General features: G+C 43.1%; 1 protein-coding gene and 1 pseudogene across 2 annotated transcripts in view; one reads left to right on the forward strand and one right to left on the reverse strand.

Moving 5' to 3' along the window:
* Positions 1 to 257: 257 nt before the first annotated feature.
* Positions 258 to 21,913, forward strand: part of TPST1 (tyrosylprotein sulfotransferase 1) — a 116,485-nt gene continuing 94,829 nt past the window's right edge. Inside the window, exon 1 of one of the 2 annotated variants that reach the window (XM_005224894.4) lies at positions 258 to 476. The gene's annotated coding sequence lies outside the window, so the exon portion shown is untranslated. Of the gene's footprint in view, positions 477 to 10,364; positions 10,534 to 21,913 lie in introns of those variants that run through there. The other variant, NM_001077912.1, reaches the window with a different exon arrangement.
* Positions 20,912 to 21,170, reverse strand: LOC132343894 (cytochrome c oxidase subunit 7C, mitochondrial-like; annotated as a pseudogene).

Genomic DNA, 21,913 nt, shown 5'->3' on the forward strand with positions numbered 1-21,913 from the left:
GCTGCTCTATTCCCAGTCTTGGGCTCAGCACCAGTAGCTGTCTGGCTAGGTTTCCCCATGAAGCAGTGGGCATTTCCTGTATCTGGGGCCTGCAGAACACGGGAGGGGCAACTCCTGGGCTCAGGAAGGCTGGTGGGTTAGTTCCAGCCTGGGCATGTGGCCCTCCTTCTCTGGCAGGAGGTGCATGAAGAGGTATTTTTGGAAGGTGCAGGAGTTCTGTAGCCATTTGGAAAATGCCTGCTCATAGGCTGGGCTGGATTTTCATTTTAAAATGATGATGTGGCTGAAGGGCCTGACCTGGCCAGTTTTCCTGGATCTACGGGTGGGGAAAGCGAAGAGACATGCTCATTTTTTCCCCCTTTTTCTTTAAATTGTGTCACCATTTTCTTTTTGTCTCAAATCCCTCTAACCCACAAGCTTCAAGAGAATCGTGAAGTGTCTCCCGCAGTTCATTGGCTCTTTGATGCTGTTTGCAGGTAGGTGTTTTTTCTTGTCTCAAATCAGCCAGGGCTCTGGGGTCACTTTAAGTCGAGTGAGAGTTTAACCTTCAGTTCTCCACCAAGGATCTCTGGCTCTGGAGCCCTCACCTGGAGTCCCCTGCGCTTCCAGGCAGGGCCCTGAGTGCCCTCCTACTCTCTCCCCTGCGTCTCTCTCTGCTTTGCCCTGCTGCCTTCATCCTCACTGAGAGCTGCAGCTTTTTTAAAAAAAAAAAATTGTAATTGATTTACAGTGTTGAGCTAATCCCTACTGTATAGCAAAGTGATTCTGTTATATATACGTATGTACATCTTTTTCATGTGTTTTCTATTATGGTTTATCAAAGGATATTGAATAGAGTTCCCTGTACTGTACAGTCGGACCTTGTCGTTCACCCAGTGTATATATAATAGCTTACATCTGCTAACCCAACCTCCCACTCTGCCCCTTGCCCAGCCCCCTCCCCCTTGGCGATCACCAGTCTGTCTTCTGTGTCTGTGAGTCTTTCTCTTTTGTAGATAGGTTCACATTTTAGGTTCCGCATGTAAGTGATATCATACTGTATTTGTCTTTCTCTTTCTGTCTGACTTAGTATGATCATCTCTAGGTCCATCCATGTTGTGGAAAAGGCATTATTTCATTCTTTTTTATGGTTGCGTAGTATTCCATAAATATATACTACATCTTCTCTATCCTTTCATCTGTCGATGGACATTTGTTTTCTTGTCTTGGCTATTGTGAATAGCACTGCTGTGAGCACTATTATAGAGGTGCATGTATCTTTTTGAACTGTGGTTTTGCCTGGATATATGCCCAGGAGTGGGCTTACTGGACCATATGGCAACTCTAGTTTTAGTTTTCTGAGGATCATCCATACTGTTTTACGTACTGGTTGTACCAACTTACCTTCCCACCAACAGGGTAGGAGGGTTCCCTTTTCTGTACACCCTCTCCATCATTTATTTGTAGACTCTTTTTTTAATTGGAGCATAATTGTTTTATGAGGTTGTGTTAGTGTCTGTTGTACAATGAAATGAATCAGCTATATGTATACGTATATCCCCTCCCTTTTGGACTTCCCTCCCCAACCCCCCATCCCACCCATCTAGGTCACCAAAGAGCAACAAGCTGAGTTCTCTGTACTGTATCACAAGTTCTCCATTTTGACCGGCATGAGGTGGTACCTTACTGTAGTTTTGATTTGCATTTGTCTAATAATTAGCAATGTTGAGCATCTTTAATGTGCTTATTGGCCATTTATATGCCATCTTTTGGGATACCCTCATAGCTCAGTTGGTAAAGAATCCGCCTGCAATGCAGGAGACCCCGGTTCGATTCCTGAATCAGGAAGATCCCTTGGAGAAGGGATAGGCTACCCACTCCAGTATTCTGGCCTGGAGAATTCCATGGACTGTATAGTCCTTGGGGTCACAAAGAGTCGAATACGACTGAGTGACTTTCACTTTCATATGCCTTTTAGAGAAATGTCTATTTAGCAGCTGCAGGTGTTTTTTATTTTAAGTGATTTTATTTATGTATTTATTGGCTATGCTGGGTCTTGTTGCTGCTCAGGCTTTTGCTGTAGTTGATGTGAGCAGGGGCTACTCTCCAGTTGTGGTGGGCGGGCTTCTCATCGCAGTGGCTTCTCTTGTTGCAGAGCACAGGCTCCAGGGCATGTGGGCTGCAGTAGTTGCAGTTCCTGAGCTCTAGTGCACAGGCTCAATAGTTGTGGCACGCAGGCTTGGTTGTTCTGCTTATGGGGATCAGGGATCAAACCCATGTCTCCTGTATTGGCGGGCAGATTCTTTACCACTGAGCCACCTAGGAAGCCCCAGTTGCCGTTTTTGCTAATCATCTATCCATTCACTCACTCATCCATTCATTTGACCAGTGCCAAGCCCTGTCCTGGAAACAGGATGGAGGATCAGGTAGACAAACGACTTTGTATCATCACCATTTTTGCCTTCACCCTTGAGAACTCTTTGTCCCCACTTCTCTACTTCCTCCCAAGGCCATTTCCATGCTCTCTGAAGAACCTCTGCTCCTTCACTTGCATAGCAAAGGGAGCCTGTCCTCCCCATTATCTGTGTCCAAACCCCTTGCTCAGTTCAGTTCAGTCGCTCAGTCATGTCTGACTCTTTGTGACCCCATGAACTGCAGCACACCAGGCCTCCCTGTCCATCACCAATTCCTAGAGCTTACTCAAACTCATCTCCATTGAGTTGGTGATGCCGTCCAACCATCTCATCCTCTGTCGTCCCCTTCGCCTCCCGTCTTCGATCTTTCCCAGCATCAGGGTCTTTTCCAATGAGTCAGCTCTTCGCATCCAGTGGCCAAAGTATTGGAGTTTCAGCTTCAACATCAATCCTTCCAATGAACACTCAGGACTCATATCCTTTAGGATGGACTGGTTGGATCTCCTTGCAGTCCAAGGAACTCTCAAGAGTCTTCTCCAACACCACAGTTCAAAAGCATCAATTCTTCGGCGCTCAGCTTTCTTCACAGTCCAACTCTCACATCCATACATGACCACTGGAAAAACCATAGCCTTGACTAGATGGACCTTTGTTGGCAAAGTGATGTCTCTACTTTTCAATATGCTGTCTATGTTGGTCATAACTTTTCTTCCAATGGCCGCACTCACCATCTGCAGTGATTTTGGAGCGCAAAAAAATAAAGTCTGCCACTGTTTCCACTGTTTCTCCATCTATTTCCCATGAAGTGATGGGACCAGATGCCATGATCTCAGTTTTCTGAATGTTGAGCTTTTACCCAACTTTTTCACTCTCCTCTTTCACTTTCGTCAAGAGGCTCTTTAGTTCTTCACTTTCTGCCATACGGGTTGTGTCATCTGCATATCTGAGGTTATTGATATTTTTCTCAGCAATCTTGATTCCAGCTTGTGCTTCATCCAGCCCAGCATTTCTCATGATGTACTCTCAGTTCAGTTCAGTTCAGTCACTCAGTCGTGTCCGACTCTTTGCGACCCCATGAATCACAGCACGCCAGGCCTCCTTGTCCATCACCAACTCCCAGAGTTCACTCAGACTCACGTCCATCGAGTCAGTGATGCCATCCAGCCATCTCATCCTCTGTCATCCCCTTCTCCTCCTGCCCCCAATCCCTCCCAGCATCAGAGTCTTTTCCAGTGAGTCAACTCTTCACATGAGGTGGCCAAAGTACTGGAGTTTCAGCTTTAGCATCATCCTTGCCAAAGAAATCCCAGGGCTGATCTCTTTCAGAATGGACTGGTTGGATCTCCTTGCAGTCCAAGGGACTCTCAAGAGTCTTCTCCAACACCACAGTTCAAAAGCATCAATTCTTGGGGTGCTCAGCCTTCTTCATAGTCCAACTCTCACATCCATACATGACCACAGGAAAAACCATAGCCTTGACTAGACAGACCTTTGTTGGCAAAGTAATGTATCTGCTTTTGAATATGCTATCTAGGTTGGTCATAACTTTCCTTCCAAGGAGTAAGCGTCTTTTAATTTCATGGCTGCAGTCACCATCTGCAGTGATTTTGGAGCCCAGAAAAATAAAGTCTGACACTGTTTCCACTCTTTCCCCATCTATTTCCCATGAAGTGATGGGACCGGATGCCATGAGCTTTCAGCCCACTTTTTAACTCTCCACTTTCACTTTCATCAAGAGGCTTTTGAGTTCCTCTTCACTTTCTGCCATAAGGGTGATGTCATCTGCATATCTGAGGTTATTGATATTTCTTCCAGCAATCTTGATTCCAGCTTGTGTTTCTTCCAGTTCCAGCGTTTCTCATAATGTACTCTGCATATAAGTTAAATAAGCAGGGTGACAATATACAGCCTTGACGTACTCCTTTTCCTATTTGGAACCAGTCTGTTGTTCCATGTCCAGTTCTAACTGTTGCTTCCTGACCGGCATACAGATTTCTCAAGAAGCAGGTCAAATGGTCTGGTATTCCCATCTCTTTCAGAATTTTCCACAGTTTATTGTGATCCACACAGTCAAAGGCTTTGGCATAGTCAATAAAGCAGAAATAGATGCTTTTCTGGAACTCTCTTGCTATTTCCATCATCCAGCGGATGTTGGCAATTTGATCTCTGGTTCCTCTGCCTTCTCTAAAACCAGCTTGAACATCAGGAAGTTCACGGTTCATGTATTGCTGAAGCCTGGCTTGGAGAATTTTGAGCATCACTTTACTAGCGCGTGAGATGAGTGCAATTGTGCGGTAGTTTGAGCATTCTTTGGCATTGCCTTTCTTTGGGATTGGAATGAAAACTGACCTTTTCCAGTCCTGTGGCCACTGCTGAGTTTTCCAAATTTGTTGACATATTGAGTGCAGCACTTTCACAGCATCATCTTTCAGGATTTGGAATAGCTCAACTGGAATGCCATCACCTCCACTAGCTTTGTTCGTAGTGATGCTTTCTAAGGCCCGCTTGACTTCACATTCCAGGATGTCTGGCTCTAGATGAGTGATCACAGCATCGTGATTATCTTGGTCGTGAAGATCTTTTTTGTACAGTTCTTCTGTGTAGTTAAATAAGCAGGGTGACAATATACAGCCTTGACATACCACTTTTCTATTTGGAACCAGTCTGTTGTTCCATGTCCAGTTCTAACTGTTGCCTCCTGACCTGCATACAAATTTCTCAAGAGGCAGGTCAGGTGGTCTGGTATTCCCATCTCTTTCAGAATTTTCCACAGTTTGTTGTGATCCACACAGTCAAAGTCTTTGGCGTAGTCAATAATGCAGAAGTAGATGTTTTTTCTGGAACTCTCTTGCTTTTTTGATGATCCAATGGATGTTGGCAATTTGATCTCTGGTTCCTTTGCCTTTTCTAAATCCAGATGCCTTCTCTAAACCCCTTGCTGCTGACCCTCATTTCTAGCTCTCTTGGTCCGAGACAGAGAATAAAAAAGTAATTCCTTTGGCATGAGTTTCTTCCGCAGCTTTCCCTTTCTGAGACCCTCTCTGTCCCCCATCCTCTCTCCATGCCAGATCCTGGAATGGAAGTGCCATTTGTAGGCACTGCTGTACTTTTGTCCTTCCAGAAACCAAAGCAGGGAGTTCCCCAGTTGCCTAATGGTTAGGACTCGGAGCTGTTACTGCCCAGGCCCCAGATTTGATCCCTATTTGGGGAACTAAGATCCCATAAGCTGCATGGGTCAGTCCAAATAAAAGAAACCAAAGCAAAACCAAAGAGTGGTGGCAGAGGTGAGAGGAAGGGATGGAGAGGGTCTCAGAAAAGAAAAGTTGGGGAAGAAAATAAAATAAGGGCTCTGAAGGGCTGGGCTGCTTGCTGGGAGATGACTCTCTGAGGCAGAAGCAGGGTAAAGGGTGACCTAGAAGATGGCAGTGGCTTCTGGGTGCTCACCGGGGTGTCAGTGAACACTCTTCCACTTCTTCTCTTTTCTTGGACCTGCCAGACTTGAAAGAAGCAGTCTCTGAGTCCTTTAAACTGCCTATTGGTCAGAGGGAGAAGCTGTCTAGGCTCTCAGGTAAGGTCTCTGAATCTGAGCTGATCACCTGGAAGAGGTGTATAGCTGGGGAGGGAAAATAGATCCAGGGCATTCAGAGAATATGTGCTGAACCTGAGAGTCACTAAATGACACAGAGCAATACATATGCCATGTGAACTGGATGTTCATAAAGCCTTGATCAGTGAGTTTTCCAGAAAAGAGTCTTTAAAAAAATTACATATTTGTTCATTTCAAATAGATAATCCAAGCACAGGGCACAACATTTCAAAAAGTGCCAGAAGGTATGCGTAGTAAAAAATAAATGTCTTTCCTCTTCTGTGCCCAAGTTCTTCAGTTCCCTTTGCAGAAACAACTACTGTTGTCAGTTTTTATTATTGTTGTTCAGTTGCTAAGTTGTGTCTGATTCTTGGCAATCCTGGCATGGATTGCAGCAGGCCAGGCTCCCCTTCACTATCTCCCAGAGTTTGCTCAAACTCATATCCATTGAGTTGGTGATGCCATCCAGCTCATCCTCTGTCACCCCTTCAATCTTTCCCAGCATCAGGGTCCTTTCCAATGAGTTGGTTCTTTACATCAGGTGGCTAAACAAAGTATTGGAGCTTCAGCTTCAGCATCAGTCCTTCCAATGAATGTTCAGGGTTGATTTCATTTAGGATTGACTGATTTGATCTCTGAAAATCACAAGTGTGTTTGTGTGTCTGTGTGTACTTGAAAAAATACAAATGGGCATATTATATATACTGTTTTTAACTGTGTTCTTTTAAGAGTATATTTTAGAGTCTATTTTCTTAACATATACTGTATGGGTTGGGGTAGCTTTGAAAAGCAGAAAAACTTTGTTCCCATACAGCCCTGGAGCTTTACTTCAGATCAAACAGCTCCTTATTTGCAGCTGTTTTTTTTTTTTTTTTTTACAGACAGTGTGGTCCTGGGGCGACCTGAAGCTGTCTTGCTCAGGGAAACATCCTGGCATGGAACAGGCAAGGAGCTAACATCCCTGCCAGATTTCACTGGGATTCACGTCCCCCATTCATATGGAATTCCCTACATCTGGAATTTGTTCTCAGAGTTTATATGAGAGATACCAGCACCAAGCTCCTACCTGGCTACTCAATTTTTTTTTTTTCCCCCAGGTCTTGTAGGTGGGTGAAGTGTTTTCTGGGTGTTGTGGAGGTCATTTCACAAAGCTGCATTTCTGGCTCATGGAGAGAGGCTGGCAGGGGCTGTGTTTAAGGGATTAATGCCCCATGGTGCTGTCTGTGGCTTCAAGATTACTCAGGTCAGGGTGAGCTGTTTCCCTGAAGCGGTCTGGAATGCAGGAAGTGGAATGGGACATAGCTCTTAATGTTAAAAGACTGGTTAATCAAACCACTTTGGGTGCAGGTGTATCTGAATCACCTTGTAGAATGCTGTGTCCTTTCCCTTTCCTCTTGCTCTCTGCCTGCCAACGTTGTTCATTTTCTTTTCTTTTTCATATTTATTTTATTCATTTATTTGGCTGTATTGGGTCTTAGTTGCATGGCACAGGGAATCTCTGATCTTTGCGGCATGTGGGGTCTTTAGTTGTGGCCTGTGGGATCTAGTTCCCTGACCAGGGATCAATCCCGGGTCCCCTGCATAGGGAACAAAGAGTCTTAGCCACTGGACTACCAGGGAAGTCCTGCACCTTTTCTTTTGATGAGCTTTCTAATCCTAGTGGTCCATTTCTGCTGCCCCAAAGCAGCTTGGGTCAGATCAGATCAGCTTCCTATTTGATTTAATGTTCCAAAGAAAAAATATCACGGTGGGTATTTCTTTAAATTTCGTCAGATCGAATTGCTTACAAGATTTTTCCAATCAAATAAAGGGAAAACAACCAGATATAGTGATCCCTTGTTCTTAGAGTGGCACCATAGCCTGAGGCTCTTGGAGGTTTATTACCTTATTTGCTCTTTTAAAAAAATAACAGCTTTATTCAGATATAATCCACATACCATATAACTCACCGATTTCAAGTAAACAATTCAGTGGGTTTTTTTTTAATATATTCAAAGAATTGCACAACTATCGCCTCAATCAATTTTAGAACATTTTCATCAATCACTCCCTCCCATCAAAAAGCCCCATAGCCATTAGCAATTACTTCCCCCTCAGTCCAAGGCATCCACTAATATACTTGTTTTTTTCTATGGATTTGCCTGTTCTGGACATTTCATATAAAGGGGCTCATATAATATATGGTCTTTCAAGACTGGCTTCTTTCATCTAGCAGGGTATTTTCAAGATTCAGCCCTGTTGTAGCATTTATCAGTACTGACTGGAAGAAACACAAGCTGGAATCAAGATTGCCGGGAGAAATATCAATAACCTCAGATATGCAGATGACATCACCCTTATGGCAGAAAGTGAAGAGGAACTCAAAAGCCTCTTGATGAAAGTGAAAGTGGAGAGTGAAAAAGTTGGCTTAAAGCTCAACATTCAGAAAACGAAGATCATGGAATCCGGTCCCATCACTTCATGGGAAATAGATGGGCAAACAGTGGAAACAGTGTCAGACTTTATTTTTCTGGGCTCCAAAATCACTACAGATGGTGACTGCAGCCATGAAATTAAAAGACGCTTACTCCTTGGAAGGAAAGTTGATGACCAACCTAGATAGCGTATTCAAAAGCAGATACATTACTTTGCCAACAAAGGTTCATCTAGTCAAGGCTATGGTTTTTCCTGTGGTCATGTATGGATGTGAGAGTTGCACTGTGATAAAGGCTGAGTGCTGAAGAATTGATGCTTTTAAACTGTGATGTTGGAGAAGACTCTTGAGAGTCCCTTGAACTGCAAGGAGATCCAACCAGTCCATTCTGAAAGAGATCAGCCCTGGGATTTCTTTGGAAGGAATGATGCTAAAGCTGAAACTCCAGTACTTTGGCCACCTCATGGCGAAGAGTTGACTCATTGGAAAAGACTCTGATGCTGGGAGGGATTGGGGGCAAGAGGAGAAGGGGACGACAGAGGATGAGATGGCTGGATGGCATCACTGACTCGATGGACATGAGTCTCAGTGAACTCCAGGAGTTGGTGATGGACAGGGAGGCCTGGCGTGCTGCGATTCATGGGGTCGCAAAGAGTCGGACACGACTGAGCGACTGATCTGATTTGATCACTCTTGTTTACGGTCAAGTAATATTCCATTGTGTGGCTCTGTCATATTTTACTTATTCATTAATTAGCTGATGGACATCTGGGTTTTTTCCACTTTATTGGCTATAATGAGTAAGGGTTCTATGAACATTCCTGTAGACATTTTTGTGTGGACCTCACTTGAATTGGGCATCCCCAGTGGCTCAGCGGTAAAGAATCTGCCTGCAATGGAAGAGATGCGGTTCTATCCCTGGGTTGGGAAGGTCCCCTGGAGGCGGGAATGGCAACCCACTCCAATGTTCTTCCCTGGGAAATCCTATGGACAAAGGAGCGTGGTGAGCTACAGTCCATGGGGTCACAGTCAGACATGACTGAGCACATAGGTACACTTGATCTTTACAGCAACTCTCAGAGGTTTACAGACCTAGTTCTATAGACAACAAAACTCATTCCAAGATTGTAGACAGAGCCCATGCTTTTTCCAGTCTATGTTCACAGAGCTGAAATAACTGCTTCGACAGAACGTGCTGTGGATATGTCCGCAGGAAGGACCTGTGAACAGGAATGGTTATTTTTCAGTTGTGAAATTTCAGCCCTCTCCCCAATGTCCCCCTTCTCTTTGCCTTTTCCCTCCTCTCCTAGTTTTCACTTTTAAGTATCGGGGTTTCCGCCTCTCTGGTGGGTACAGAATCCACTCTCACTCATTTATACTTTGATGTGGAATATAATTTTGTGAGAATGTGATATTTGCACTTTCGAATCACCCCGATGAGGTGAAATCTCCTCTGCTAGTAGCAAGCACTGAGGTGCTATTTGAAGCAGGGACAGGCAGAGGGAGGATTTCTTGGAAAAGCTCCTTCTCCTGTCGGGTCCCAGGTTTCCAGGATGAAGGCCACCCACCGTGGGGGTTGGGCTGCGTGGACCGCCACCTGTCCGCGGCCTCCCCTCTACCCCCAGCTAGGCCGCGCGCACCGTTGCTCTGCAACCACCCGCTCACGCAGGTGGCGGCCCCAGAACCCTGCAGGGAGCGCGCGCACACACCGGGACTCAGGGCCGCCCGCGCAGCCCCGACGTCAGACCCACCCCTCTCTTCAGTGCCTGCCGGGCCCGGCGGGAGGCCGAGCCCCGCCCCCCTCGGAGGGCAGCCTGTGGAACCCACGAATCAGAGAGACCGACACATCGCCCAGCCGGGAGCCGGGCAACCAATCGCCGCACGTGTGTGATCCCGTGCCCGCTGGGGAGGCTGGCTGCGGGAGCTGAGGCGGCGACGGCGGGAGTCGCTGCTGAGGCGGCCGCGGGCGCGGGTCGTGTCAGCGCAGCTCCTCGGGGCTGGGCCAGGCTGGCAGCAGCTGGCGCCTGGCGGTGAGGGCGGGCTCCCGGGGTGGGCGGAATGGCCCCCACCTAGGGCCGTGGCAGTAGTGGCTGAGCCCAGGATGCTGAGGAGGCGGCGCGGCGGCTCCTCGCTCTTTCCAGGTAAGGGGGACGCCGCGCTCGTGGCGGCGCGCCTCCCCGGCCCCGCTGTCTCCCTGCTGCCGCTCACCTGGCTCCGAGTCCCGGCCGCGTCTGTCCTGGCATCCCTCGGCCCCAGTCACCGCCGGCCCGCGTATCTCCCCTGGGGCTAGTCCAGCCCCGCCCCCTCAGCGCGGAGCCCCGTGTCCCGGCCCGGCCGGGCCCGGCTCCGGAGCCCGCACCCCTGTCCTCGGCGCCCGCGTTTCCCGGTCTCGGGCTTCCCCGTGGCCCGACTCGCCCCCGCCGTGGTCGGCCTCCGCTCTCTCCCGCCCCCTCCTCGCCTTCCTGTCCCTCAGGCTGGGCCGGCACAGTTTCCCAGCCTCCGCAGTCCTTCGGGGCGCCTTCCGGGGATGAGCCGCCAGGGCGTCCCCCGGATCGGACTTCTGCCCTCTTCTCTACCGGGACTTCCCTTACCCAGGCTCACCCCATCCTTGCCCTCCTGTACTGGGTCCTCTAGGCATTTCACTCGCGCCCTCCCGCCCCCCACCCCACGCCCTGTGTCCCTGGGTTTTGCCCTTTTGCCCCCAGATGCTTTCCTTTCCCAACTCGCCCCTTCTCTCTCCATTTTCATCCCCCACCGTCGCTAACACATCTTTTCCTCTACGCTTAAACCTTCAGACAGTGGTCCTCTGCTGAGTGCCCGGTCTATACAGTTTTAGCGTAAGTCGTCTTTAAATGAGCGACACCCTTAACAGGTAAAGTGTGTTGCTTAGAGTTTGGCACACAATAGGTCTGGTACGTGGTAGGTGCTCACGCGTGTTACCCTCTTCCTCCTTTGAGGCCTTTGTGCCCTCCAGATAGAGGTAGCAAGACGTCCAGTATCCAGTACCTCAAGAGTAGAATGGGAGGTGGCAGGATGAATTAGGCACCTCCAAGTGTGATGAAGAGATTGCATTGTCAGTTATTTACTTACAGCAGTCATTCCGAAGAATTGAATTTTGCCATCTTTGTGTCATGTATCGTTTTCTAATAATTGGCTTTGTAAAGAGTTCTTAATAAGGTTTGCAACTTAGTCCCACCACCCCATCTCCTTTGCTGAACTTTTATTTTTAGGGAAGGAAGAGCCCGCACCTCCTAGTTGAAATTGCATTGTGTCTAAGAAGGGTTTAGAGTGTTTATCTCCCAGCTGGATAGTCCAGTCCCGCAGTGAATTTTCACCCTTTAAGAACCTAGAGAAATCAGGTTTAGATTTCTTGGAATCAACCGTGGAAGGGATCAGAAATGCTTAGGAGTGGAAGTTCTGACAAGTTCTCTCAGAGTGAAGGAGGAATTAGCCACCCCCGCCCCGCTTTCTGGCTATCAGAGGAAATAACTAGAGTCGATTTTTAAAAAGAATAAAATAAGTTTGACTTTTGAAAATTATAAGCCGTGTTACTGGCCTCAAGCCATTCTTGCTCATTTGCTCTGATGATTTCCAAGCCTGGGTGAATCAAACAGTTGGCTTTTTCTGCTCCTGGAGGCTTGAGGAAAGCGTGTGACTGAACTGCTGGTGCTGTTCTAAACTTTTGGATTCCAACTTTGCTCGCGATGCCTGGAGATCCTTTGACTCACTACCTATGTACCTCTTATGTACCTAGACCTCATTGCTATTTCTAGAGCTTTACCATTTTCCTCTTCTTGACTTATCTTACTCTTGATTTCTTTACATTTCTTATTTTGCCTCTTACCTCGCAGAATTGGTGGGCATCAGCCCTGAACCCTTAAGGGTCTGTCGTTTATCTGTGTGCTTGTACCTATCTGATTTCTGATCGCCTTTTCTTTTATCAGAGGAAGAAGGTATTACTTTCTGAGGCTAACATCTTTCATGTTCTGTATTCTCTCTTTTTCTCAGCTTGCACACATGCTCAGGTTTTCACCATCTACAACAAACCAAAACGAAACATTGCCTTGATGTTCTTTCCCTTAGATTAATGTGGTATTCCTTAGGATTTTGTTTTCTGTTCTTTCCCCTGTCCTCTAGTTTGTGTTATTACACTTTCGTTCATGGCTTCTAGTAGCACCCATATATTTTTGGTTTCAGTTCAGTTCAGTCGCTCAGTCATGTCCGACTCTTTGTGACCGCATGAATCACAGCATGCCAGGCCTCCCTGTCCATCACCAACTCCTGGAGTTCACTCAGACTCATGTCCATCAAGTCAGTGATGCCATCCAGCCATCTCATCCTCTGTCGTCCCCTCTCCTCCTGCCCCCAATCCCTCCCAGCATCAGAGTCTTTTCCAATGAGTCAACTCTTCGCATGAGGTGGCCAAAGTACTGGAGTTTCAGCTTTAGCATCATTCCTTCCAAAGAAATCCCAGGGCTGATCTCCTTCAGAATGGACTGGTTGGATCTCCTTGCAGTCCAAGGGACTCTCAAGAGCCTTCTCCAACACCACAGTTCAAAAGCATCAATTCTTCGGCGCTCAGCCTTCTTCACAGTCCAACTCTCACATCCATACATGAGCACTGGAAAAACATGACCAAAAAAAATATTTTTGGTTTACAACGGTATATATTCAGTCCTCATTTTTCTTGAACTTCAGGTATTTCATATGTTTGTCTATAGGATAACTATACTTGGATACTTGTACTTCAAACTGGGGTATTTTTTCCTTTCTCTTCTTACTCATAGCTGCCTTAAGGACATCCACAAACCTCCTATTTTAAGTTCTGTACCCTAGAAACTTTAGAATCCTCTTCTTCTCTCCTATCATTATATCTGCCATAGATCCTGTTGTTGCTACCTGAAATCCTTTTCTTTTCTCTCCTCATTGCCAGAAGATTGCTTGTGGCCTGGGTTATGTTTTTCCTGAACAGATTGCAACCCAGGCTCTACTTTAAAACCACCTGGGAGTTTCAAAGGTTGAGGATGAAGGGATCAAGGCCTCCATAGAGATTCTGGGTCTTGGTCTGCTGTGGGGCCAGACCTTTTCATTTAAAAAATCTTTCTCATGCAGCAGTAATAGGCAGCAAAGGCTGAGAACTGGCTTGAGAGCTCTAAGAGGGACTGAGAATGGTGAGGAGCTATATATAGCATTTAACTCATCCTTTAAAAATCAACGTAAATGTCACTTTTGTTGGCATGGTTACTTTCCTGACTTTGTATATTTACCTGTTAAAGTACTTATCACATTAAAAAAAATTTTTTTTTAATTAGAGGGTAATTTCTTTACAATGTTGTGAATTTCTGCTATACAACAATGCAAGTCAGTCATCATTTTATATTTATATGTATGTATATATCCCTTTCCTCTTGAGCCTTCCTCCCACCTCTCATCCTACCCCCCAAATTTTATTTAAATCATTTCTCATGGGCCCATTTTTCTCATAACTAGGATTTTCTTGAGGTCTGTGATTATGCCCAAAGGTAAATTATTGTTTCTTACACTATTCACAGCACTTCTGATACCAAATATGTAGGTTTTTCCCTCACATTAAATAGTTCTCCAATTCTCCAGACAGCAACTGAGTATTCTACACTTTAACTTAATTATTACTATTAATACCTGGATTTAGTGCAGACCCCATAGATTAAGGACTCAGTCCCACAAGACTCCTCTCAACTTCAGACCAATCCCAAGTCTTAGGTTGTGACCTGTACTTGAAGCCAGTTGGCAATAAATTGAGGCTTCTTACAACTCCCTCCTCAGGTGTATAATTTGCTATAAAGGCTCACGGAATTCAGGAAAGCTCATTACTTACTTTTACCCATTGACTAAACAATGAAAACAGTGACAGATTTTATCTTCTTTGGCTTCAAAGTTACTGTGGACTGCCACCATGAACTTAAAAGATGCTTGGTCCTTGGAAGAAAAGCTATGACAAATCTAGTCAGCGTATTAAAAAGCAGAGACATCACTTTGCCAACAAAGGTTTGTCTAGTCAAAGCTATGGTTTTCCCAGTGTGAGAGTTGGACCATAAAGAAGGCTGAGCACCGAAAAATTGATACTTTTGAACTGTGGTGTTGGAAAAGACTCTTGAGAGTCCCTTGGACTGAAAGGAGATCCAACCAGTCAATCCTAAAGGAAATTAACCGTAAATATTCATTGGAAATACTGGTGCTGAAGCTCCAATACTTTGGTTACCTGATACAAAGAACTGACTCATTGGAAAAGACCCTGGTGCTGGGAAAGATAGAAGGCAGGAGGAGAAAGGGATGACAGAGGATGAGATGGTTGGATGGCATCACCGACTTGATGGACCATGAGTTTGAGCAAACTGTGGGATATAGTGAAGGACAGGGAAACCTGACATGCTGCAGTCCATGGGGTCACAAAGAGTTGGACACGGCTGAGCGACTGAACAACAAAATTCTGGAAGCCGTTCCATATGCTATTAAGAGGTTCCAGGGAAACTGAGACTCCATTGTTTCCTGGGTTAAATTTGTGGTTAAACACACTTTTATACTGGCTTTTGATGACTGACTTTTGATTGTATCCTGGACCTTTGTGATATTTTGTTAGGAGACTCTGGATCCTATTTAAATCTTTTATAGGTGAGGGAGATTAAGAATTGCTTCTAGTTATAAAATAAATCTTGGGGATGAAATATATAGTACAGGGAATGTAGTCAAATATTGTAATAACTTTGTATGGTGACAGGTGGTAACTAGACTTATGGTAGTGACCATTTTGTAATGTTTAAAAATATTAAATCACTATGTTGTACACCTAAAATTAATATAGTAATGTAAGTCAGTTACCCTTCAATAAAAAGAAAAGTCTTCTGTTTTAGTAGCAGTTGCCCTAAAAAGTTTCATGCATAGGGCCCAGTCTACTTTCTTTTATTTTTGGTAGCAGCTTTATTGAGCTATCATTCACATTTCATACGTTCGCCCATTTAAGGTATAATTTTTTTTAGTATGTTTGGTATATTTTAGTTGTTGTTTAGTTGCTATAGTTGTGCCAGATTTTTTTGCAGTCCCATGGACTATATCCCGCCAGGTTCCTCTGTCCATGGGATTCCCCAGGCAAGAATACCGGAGTGGTTTGCCATTTCCTTCTCCAGGGGATTTCCTGACCCAGGGATCAAACCTGGATCTCCTGCATTGGTAGGCAGATTCTTTAGCACTGAGGCACCAGCGAAGTCCTGTGCAACCCTTATTACAGACAACTTTAGAATGTTTTCAAGAAACTGTGCACTCCCTACCTGTCACTTCCAACTCCCACTTGTCATCCTGTCAGTTTAGTTCAGTTGCTCAGTTTTGTCCGACTCTTTGCGACCCCATGGACTGCAGCACTCCAGGTTTCCCTGTCCATCACCAATGCCTGGAACTTGCTCAAACTCATGTCCATCAAGTCGGTGATGCCATCCAACCATCTCATCTTCTGTTGTCCCCTTCTCTTCTTGCTTTCAATCTTTCCCAGCATCAGGGTCTTTTCCAATGAGTCGGTTCTTTGTATCAGGTGGCCAAAGTATTGGAGCTTCAGCATCAGTCCTTCCAATGAATATTCAGGACTGATTTCCTTTAGGATGGACTGGTTGGATCTCCTTGCAGTCCAAGGGACTCTCAAGAGTCTTCTCCAACACCACAGTTCAAAAGCATCAATTCTTTGGTGCTCAGATTTCTTTATGGTCCAACTCTCACATCCACACGTGACTACTGGAGAAACCATAGCTTTGACTAGATAGACCTTTGTCAGCAAAGTTATGTTTCTACTTTTTAATATGCTGTCTAGGTTGGTTATAGCTTTTCTTCCAAGGAGCAAGCATGTTTTAATTTCGTGCCTGCAGTCACCATCAGCAGTGATTTTCGAGCCCAAGAAAATAAGGTCTTTCACTGTTTCCATTGTTTCCCCATGTGTTTCCCATGAAGTGATAGGACCGGATGCCATGATCTTAGTTGTTTGAATGTTGAGTTTTAAGCCAACTTTTTCACTCTCCTCTTTCACTTTCATCAAGAGGCTCTTTAGTTCTTCTTCGCTTTCTACCATAAGGGTGGTGTCATCTGCATATCTGAGGTTATTGATATTTCTCCCGGCTGTCTTGATTCCAGCTCCTGCTTCATCCAGCCTGGCATTTTGCATGATGTAATAAGCAGGATGACGACATACAGCCTTGACGTACTCCTTCCCCAATTTGAAACCAGTCCGTTGTTCCATGTCTGGTTCTAGCTGTTGCTACTTGACCTGCATACAGATTTCTCAGGAGGCAAGTCAGGTGGTCTGGTATTCCCATCTCTTTCAGAATTTTCCACAGTTTATTGTGACCCACACAGTCAAAGGCTTTGGCGTAGTCAATAAAGCAGAAATAGATGTTTTTCTGGAACTCTCTTGCTTTTTCGATGATCCAGCGGATGTTGGCAATTTGATCTCTGGTTCCTCTGCCTTTTCTAAAACCAGCTTGTACATCTGGAAGTTCTCAGTTCATGTACTGTTGAAGCCTCGCTTGGAGAATTTTGAGCATTACTTTGCTAACATGTGACATGAGTGCAATTGTGTGGTAGTTTGAACATTCTTTGGCATTGCCTTTCTTTGGGATTGGAATGAAAACTGACCTTTTCCAGTCCTGTGGCCACTGCTGAGTTTTCCAGATTTGCTGGCATATTGAGTGCAGCACTTTCACCGCATCATCTTTTAAGATTTGAAATGCTGGAATTCTATCACCTCCATTAGCTTCGTTGGTAGTGATGCTTCCTGTGGCCCACTTGACTTTGCATTCCAGGATGTCTGGCTCTAGGTGAGTGATCACATCATCATGATTATCTGGGTCATGAAGATCTTTTCTGTATAATTGTTCTGTGTATTCTTGCCATCTCTTCTTAATATCTTCTGCTTCTGTTAGGTCCATACTGTTTCTGTGTTTATTGTGCCCATCTTTGCATGAAATGTTCCCTTGATATGTCTAATTTTCTTGAAGAGATCTCTAGTCTTTCCCATTCTATTGTTTTCCTCTATTTCGTTGCACTGATCACTGGGAAAGGCTTTCTTATATCTCCTTGCTATTCTGTGGAACTCTGCATTCAGATGTGTATATCTTTCTTTTCTCCTTTGACTTTAGCTTCTCTTCTTTTCTTAGCTATTTGTAAAGCCTCCTCAGACAACCGTTTTGCCCTTTTGCATTTCTTTTTCTGGGGATGGTCTTGATCACCGCCTCCTGTTGTACAGTGTCACGAACGTCCATCCATAGTTCTTCAGGCACTCCGTCTATCAAATCTAATCCCTGTCCCTTGGCAACTGCTAATGTGTTTTCTCTCTCTACAGATTTGCTTGTTCTGGACATTTCATATGAATGTAATCATACAACATGTAGTCCTTTGTTACTGGTTTCTTTCACTTTGCATGTTTTCATGGTTCTTCAATGTCGTAGAATGTATCAGTATTTTATTTCTTTTTCTTGCTGGATAATATTGTTTTGTGTGTAGACCACATTTATATATTAATCAGTTGATGGGTGTTTGGGTATTTGTACATTTTGACTATTACGACTAATGCTGCTATAAACATCTGTGTACAAATTTTTGGGTGCGCATGTTTCATTTCTCTTGGATATACACCTGTGGGTGGCATTGCTGGGTCATATAACTCTAGAACTGTAGGTCTGATATCTTGAGCAACTGCTAGACTGTTTTCCAAAATGGCTACTCTGTTTTGCATTTCTGTTAGCAATGTATGAAGGTTCCAATTTTTCTACCTCCTTGCCAAAACTTGTTATTGTCTGACCTTCATGTTCTAGCTATCCTAATATGTGTGAAGTAATATCTCATTGTGGTTTTGATTGCATTTCCCTGATGGTTAAAGATGTTGAGCAACTTTTCATGGGCTTTTTGGCTATTTGTGTATCTTTGGAGAAATCTGTGTTCTTTGTCCATTTTCAGATTGAGTTATTTGTCTTTCTGTTTCTGAGTTGTAAGGTTTCTTTATATATTCTGGATACTAGACCCTTATCAGATATGATTAACAGATATAAATCTCCCATTCTGTAGGTGTCTTCACTTTCTTGATGGTATAAAGTTTTAAAATTTTGATTAAGTCCAATTTGTCTTTTTTTCTTTTGTTGCTTGTGTTTTGTGTTTCATATTTAAGAAACTGGTGCCTGTTCAAAGTCATGAAAATCTCCTATGTTTTCTTCCAGGAGTTTCATAGTTTCAGCTCTTACATTTAGATCTTTAATTCATCTTTGTGAATTTTGTATGAGGTATGAGATAGGGGTCCAATCTCATTTTTTGCTTATAGATATTCAGTTGTCTTAGCACCATATGTTGTAAAAATACTCTTTTACTCTTTGATTTGTCTTGACACCATTGTCTGATTGGAATTTTGATAGAGATTGCATTGAACAGTTTGGGGAATATTGGCATCTTAATTCTTATTAGTCTTCTAACTCATGAGTGTGTAATGACTTTTCACTCATTTAGATCATCATTAATTTACTTCAAAAGCGTTTTCTGTTTTTCAGTGTACAAATTTTGCATTTTTTTTGTTAAATATTTTTCTTTTGTTTGTTTCATTTATTTTAAACTAAGGAGCATCTTAGATTAGTCATTATATAATGTATTTTTATCCACTTTCCAGTTTTTCTTTTTTTTTTTAATTTTTGTTTTGTTTTGGAGTATAGTCAATTAACAGTGTTGTGATAGTTTCAGGTGGACAACAAGGGGATTCAACCATACGTGTACGTGTATCCGTTCTCCCCCAAACCCCCTCCCATCCAGGATGCCACATATCTCTGAGCAGAGTTCCATGTGTGTATTTCTTAATGTTTCATTCTTTTGGTGCTATTGTGAGTGGAATTCTTTTGTTAATTTTGTTTTTGGATTGTCAATGATAATATATAGAAATATAATTGAATTCTTCATATTAGTCAAGTATCTTAAAATCATACCGAACTCATGTAACAGTTCTGATAGTTTTTTAGTGTTTTATTAGAATTTTATATATACGATATATACTCTCTGAAGAGAGGTAGTTTTACTTCTTCCTTCCAATCTGGATTGCTTTCTTTTTCTTTCCTAATTGCCCTGGCTAAAATTTCCTGTATAATACTATTAGAAATGGTGAGAGTGTACATCTTGTCTTGGTCCTGATCTTAGAGGGAATTGTTAAATGTGAAGTTATCTGTGGGTTTTCTTAGTTGTCGTTTTTCAAGTTGATGATGTCCTCTTCTATTTCTAGTGTATTCATTGTGTTTATTGTGAAAGAGTGTTGTGGTGGTGGTTTAGTCACTAAGGTGGGTCCGACTGCATGACAGGCTCCTCTGTCCATAGGATTCTTCAGGCAAGAATACTGAAGTGAGTTGCCATTTCCTTCTCCAGGGGATCTTCCCGACCCAGGAATCGAACCTGGGTCTCCTGCACTGCAGGCAGACTGAGCTATGAGGGAAGCCCGAAAGAGTGTTGGATTTTGTCAAATGCTTCTTCAGCGCCTATTAAGATTTATCAGGTGGTTTTTGGTCTTTTATTCTATTAATAATGGTGTGTGACATTAATCTATTTTCATATGTTAAGTCAGCTTTACACACATGGGATATACCACATTTGGTCATGGTGTGTGATCCTTTATATGTGTTGCTGGATTGATTTGCTGCTATTTTGTTGGAGATTTTTGCATTTATATAGTGAATATTTGTTTATAGTTTTCTTGTATTGTTTTCGTCTGGTTTTGGAATCAGGGAAAACTGGCTTCACAGAATGAGTTGGAAAGTATTCCTATCTTTTCTGTATTTTGGAAGAATTTATGGGTTGGTGTTCATTCTTAATGTTTCATAGCATTCACCAGTGAAGCCATCTGGTCCTGGACTTTGGGGGAAGTTTTGTTTGCTAATTCAATTTCTTTACTTGTTATAGCTTTATTCAGATTACTTCTTTGTGAGTTGATTTTAGTACTCTGTGTTTTCTAGGAATTTGTCCATTTCATGTAGGTTTTGTAATTTGTTAGATTATAGTTTTTTATAGCATTCCCTATAGCCCTTTATAATCATTAATGTAAAGTCAGTAGTTATTTACTGATTTTAGTTTTGGGTCTTCTCTCTTTTGTTCTTGTTCAGTCTAGCTAAGTGATTGTCAATTCTTCTGATCTTTTCGAAGAATCAACCTTTTATTTTGTTGATTTTCTGTATTCTTTTATTCTCTTCTGTATTTATTTCACTAATTATTTCCTTCTGGCTTTGGGTTTAGTTTGTTCTTCTTTTACTAATTTCTTGAAGTGGACAGTTAGGTTGTTGATTTGAAATCTTTTTAATTTTTAAAATTTAAAAGTTGAAAATTGAGATATAATTTACATAACATTGTATAAGTTTAAGATGTATAACATGCTAACTTGAGATCTTTTTTTATGCCATAAGTTTATTTACAAAGATAACAAGGCTGCTGAGTTCAAATGTTTGATCCTTTTTTCAGAGATTGCACCGCTTAAAATGATCCTCTTCATATCTGTCTCATGGATAATTTTTTAAGCAATTAATGTCTTACTATAAAGAAAAGTGCAGCAAATCCAGTCCCAGAGCACAAAATCATGCTAGTAACTTACACTTGTTTTCCACTGAAAATGGTATATTCTTCCCTGGACTTTCCTCCTAGTGGCTCCTACAGACCACAAAGATCGTGAACCTCTGGACGCTGTGTCCCATCATAGTGCCAAAGGCGCAGAGACTGAAGGCACAAGAAATGGCAGCAGGGTACCATGCGCTCCTTTCCTCACGACCTTGTTCCCCTGAGTTGAGTTTTTTTTTTAACTAGAAGTATTTACAGCTATAAATTTTCTCATAGTGTGGCTCTTGCTGCTTTTGTTACATACCATAGGTTTTGTGTTTTTATCTTAAAGTATTTTCTAACTTCCCTTATGATTTCTTCTTTGGCTTATTGGTTATTTAGGGGAGTAGTGTTTATTTTCACATCTTTGTGTGAATTTCCTAAGCTTTTTTTCTGCTATTGTTTTCCAGTTTCATTCCATTATCTTTGGAGAATATACTTTGTATGATTCCAGTCCTTTAAATTTACCAAGACTTCTTTTATGGCCTGTTTTAGAGAATGTTAACATGTGCACTTGAAAACAAAATATATTCTGCCATTGTTGTTTGGACTGTTTTATAGATGTTTGCTATATCTAGTTGACTTGAGTGTTGTTCAGGTCTTCTGGTTCCTTGTAAATCCTTTGTCTGGTTATGTTATCCATATTGAAAGTAGAGTATTGAAGTCTCTAACTATTATTATTGAATTATCTATTTCTTCTTTCAATTCTATCAGTTTGTAGTTGTTGCTTCTTATATTTGGGGTTTTTGTTAGGTGCATATGTGTTTACATATGTACCTAATATGTTGACATACTTTCTACAAGTATGTCTTATAGAAAGCATATATTTGGATTTTTTTAAATTGTTTTTTATTTCTGTTTTGATCCATTCTGCCAATCCTCACCTCTTGAGTGTTG

Source organism: Bos taurus, chromosome 25 (assembly GCF_002263795.3).
Source record: "Bos taurus isolate L1 Dominette 01449 registration number 42190680 breed Hereford chromosome 25, ARS-UCD2.0, whole genome shotgun sequence".
Classification (NCBI taxonomy): domain Eukaryota; kingdom Metazoa; phylum Chordata; class Mammalia; order Artiodactyla; family Bovidae; genus Bos; species Bos taurus.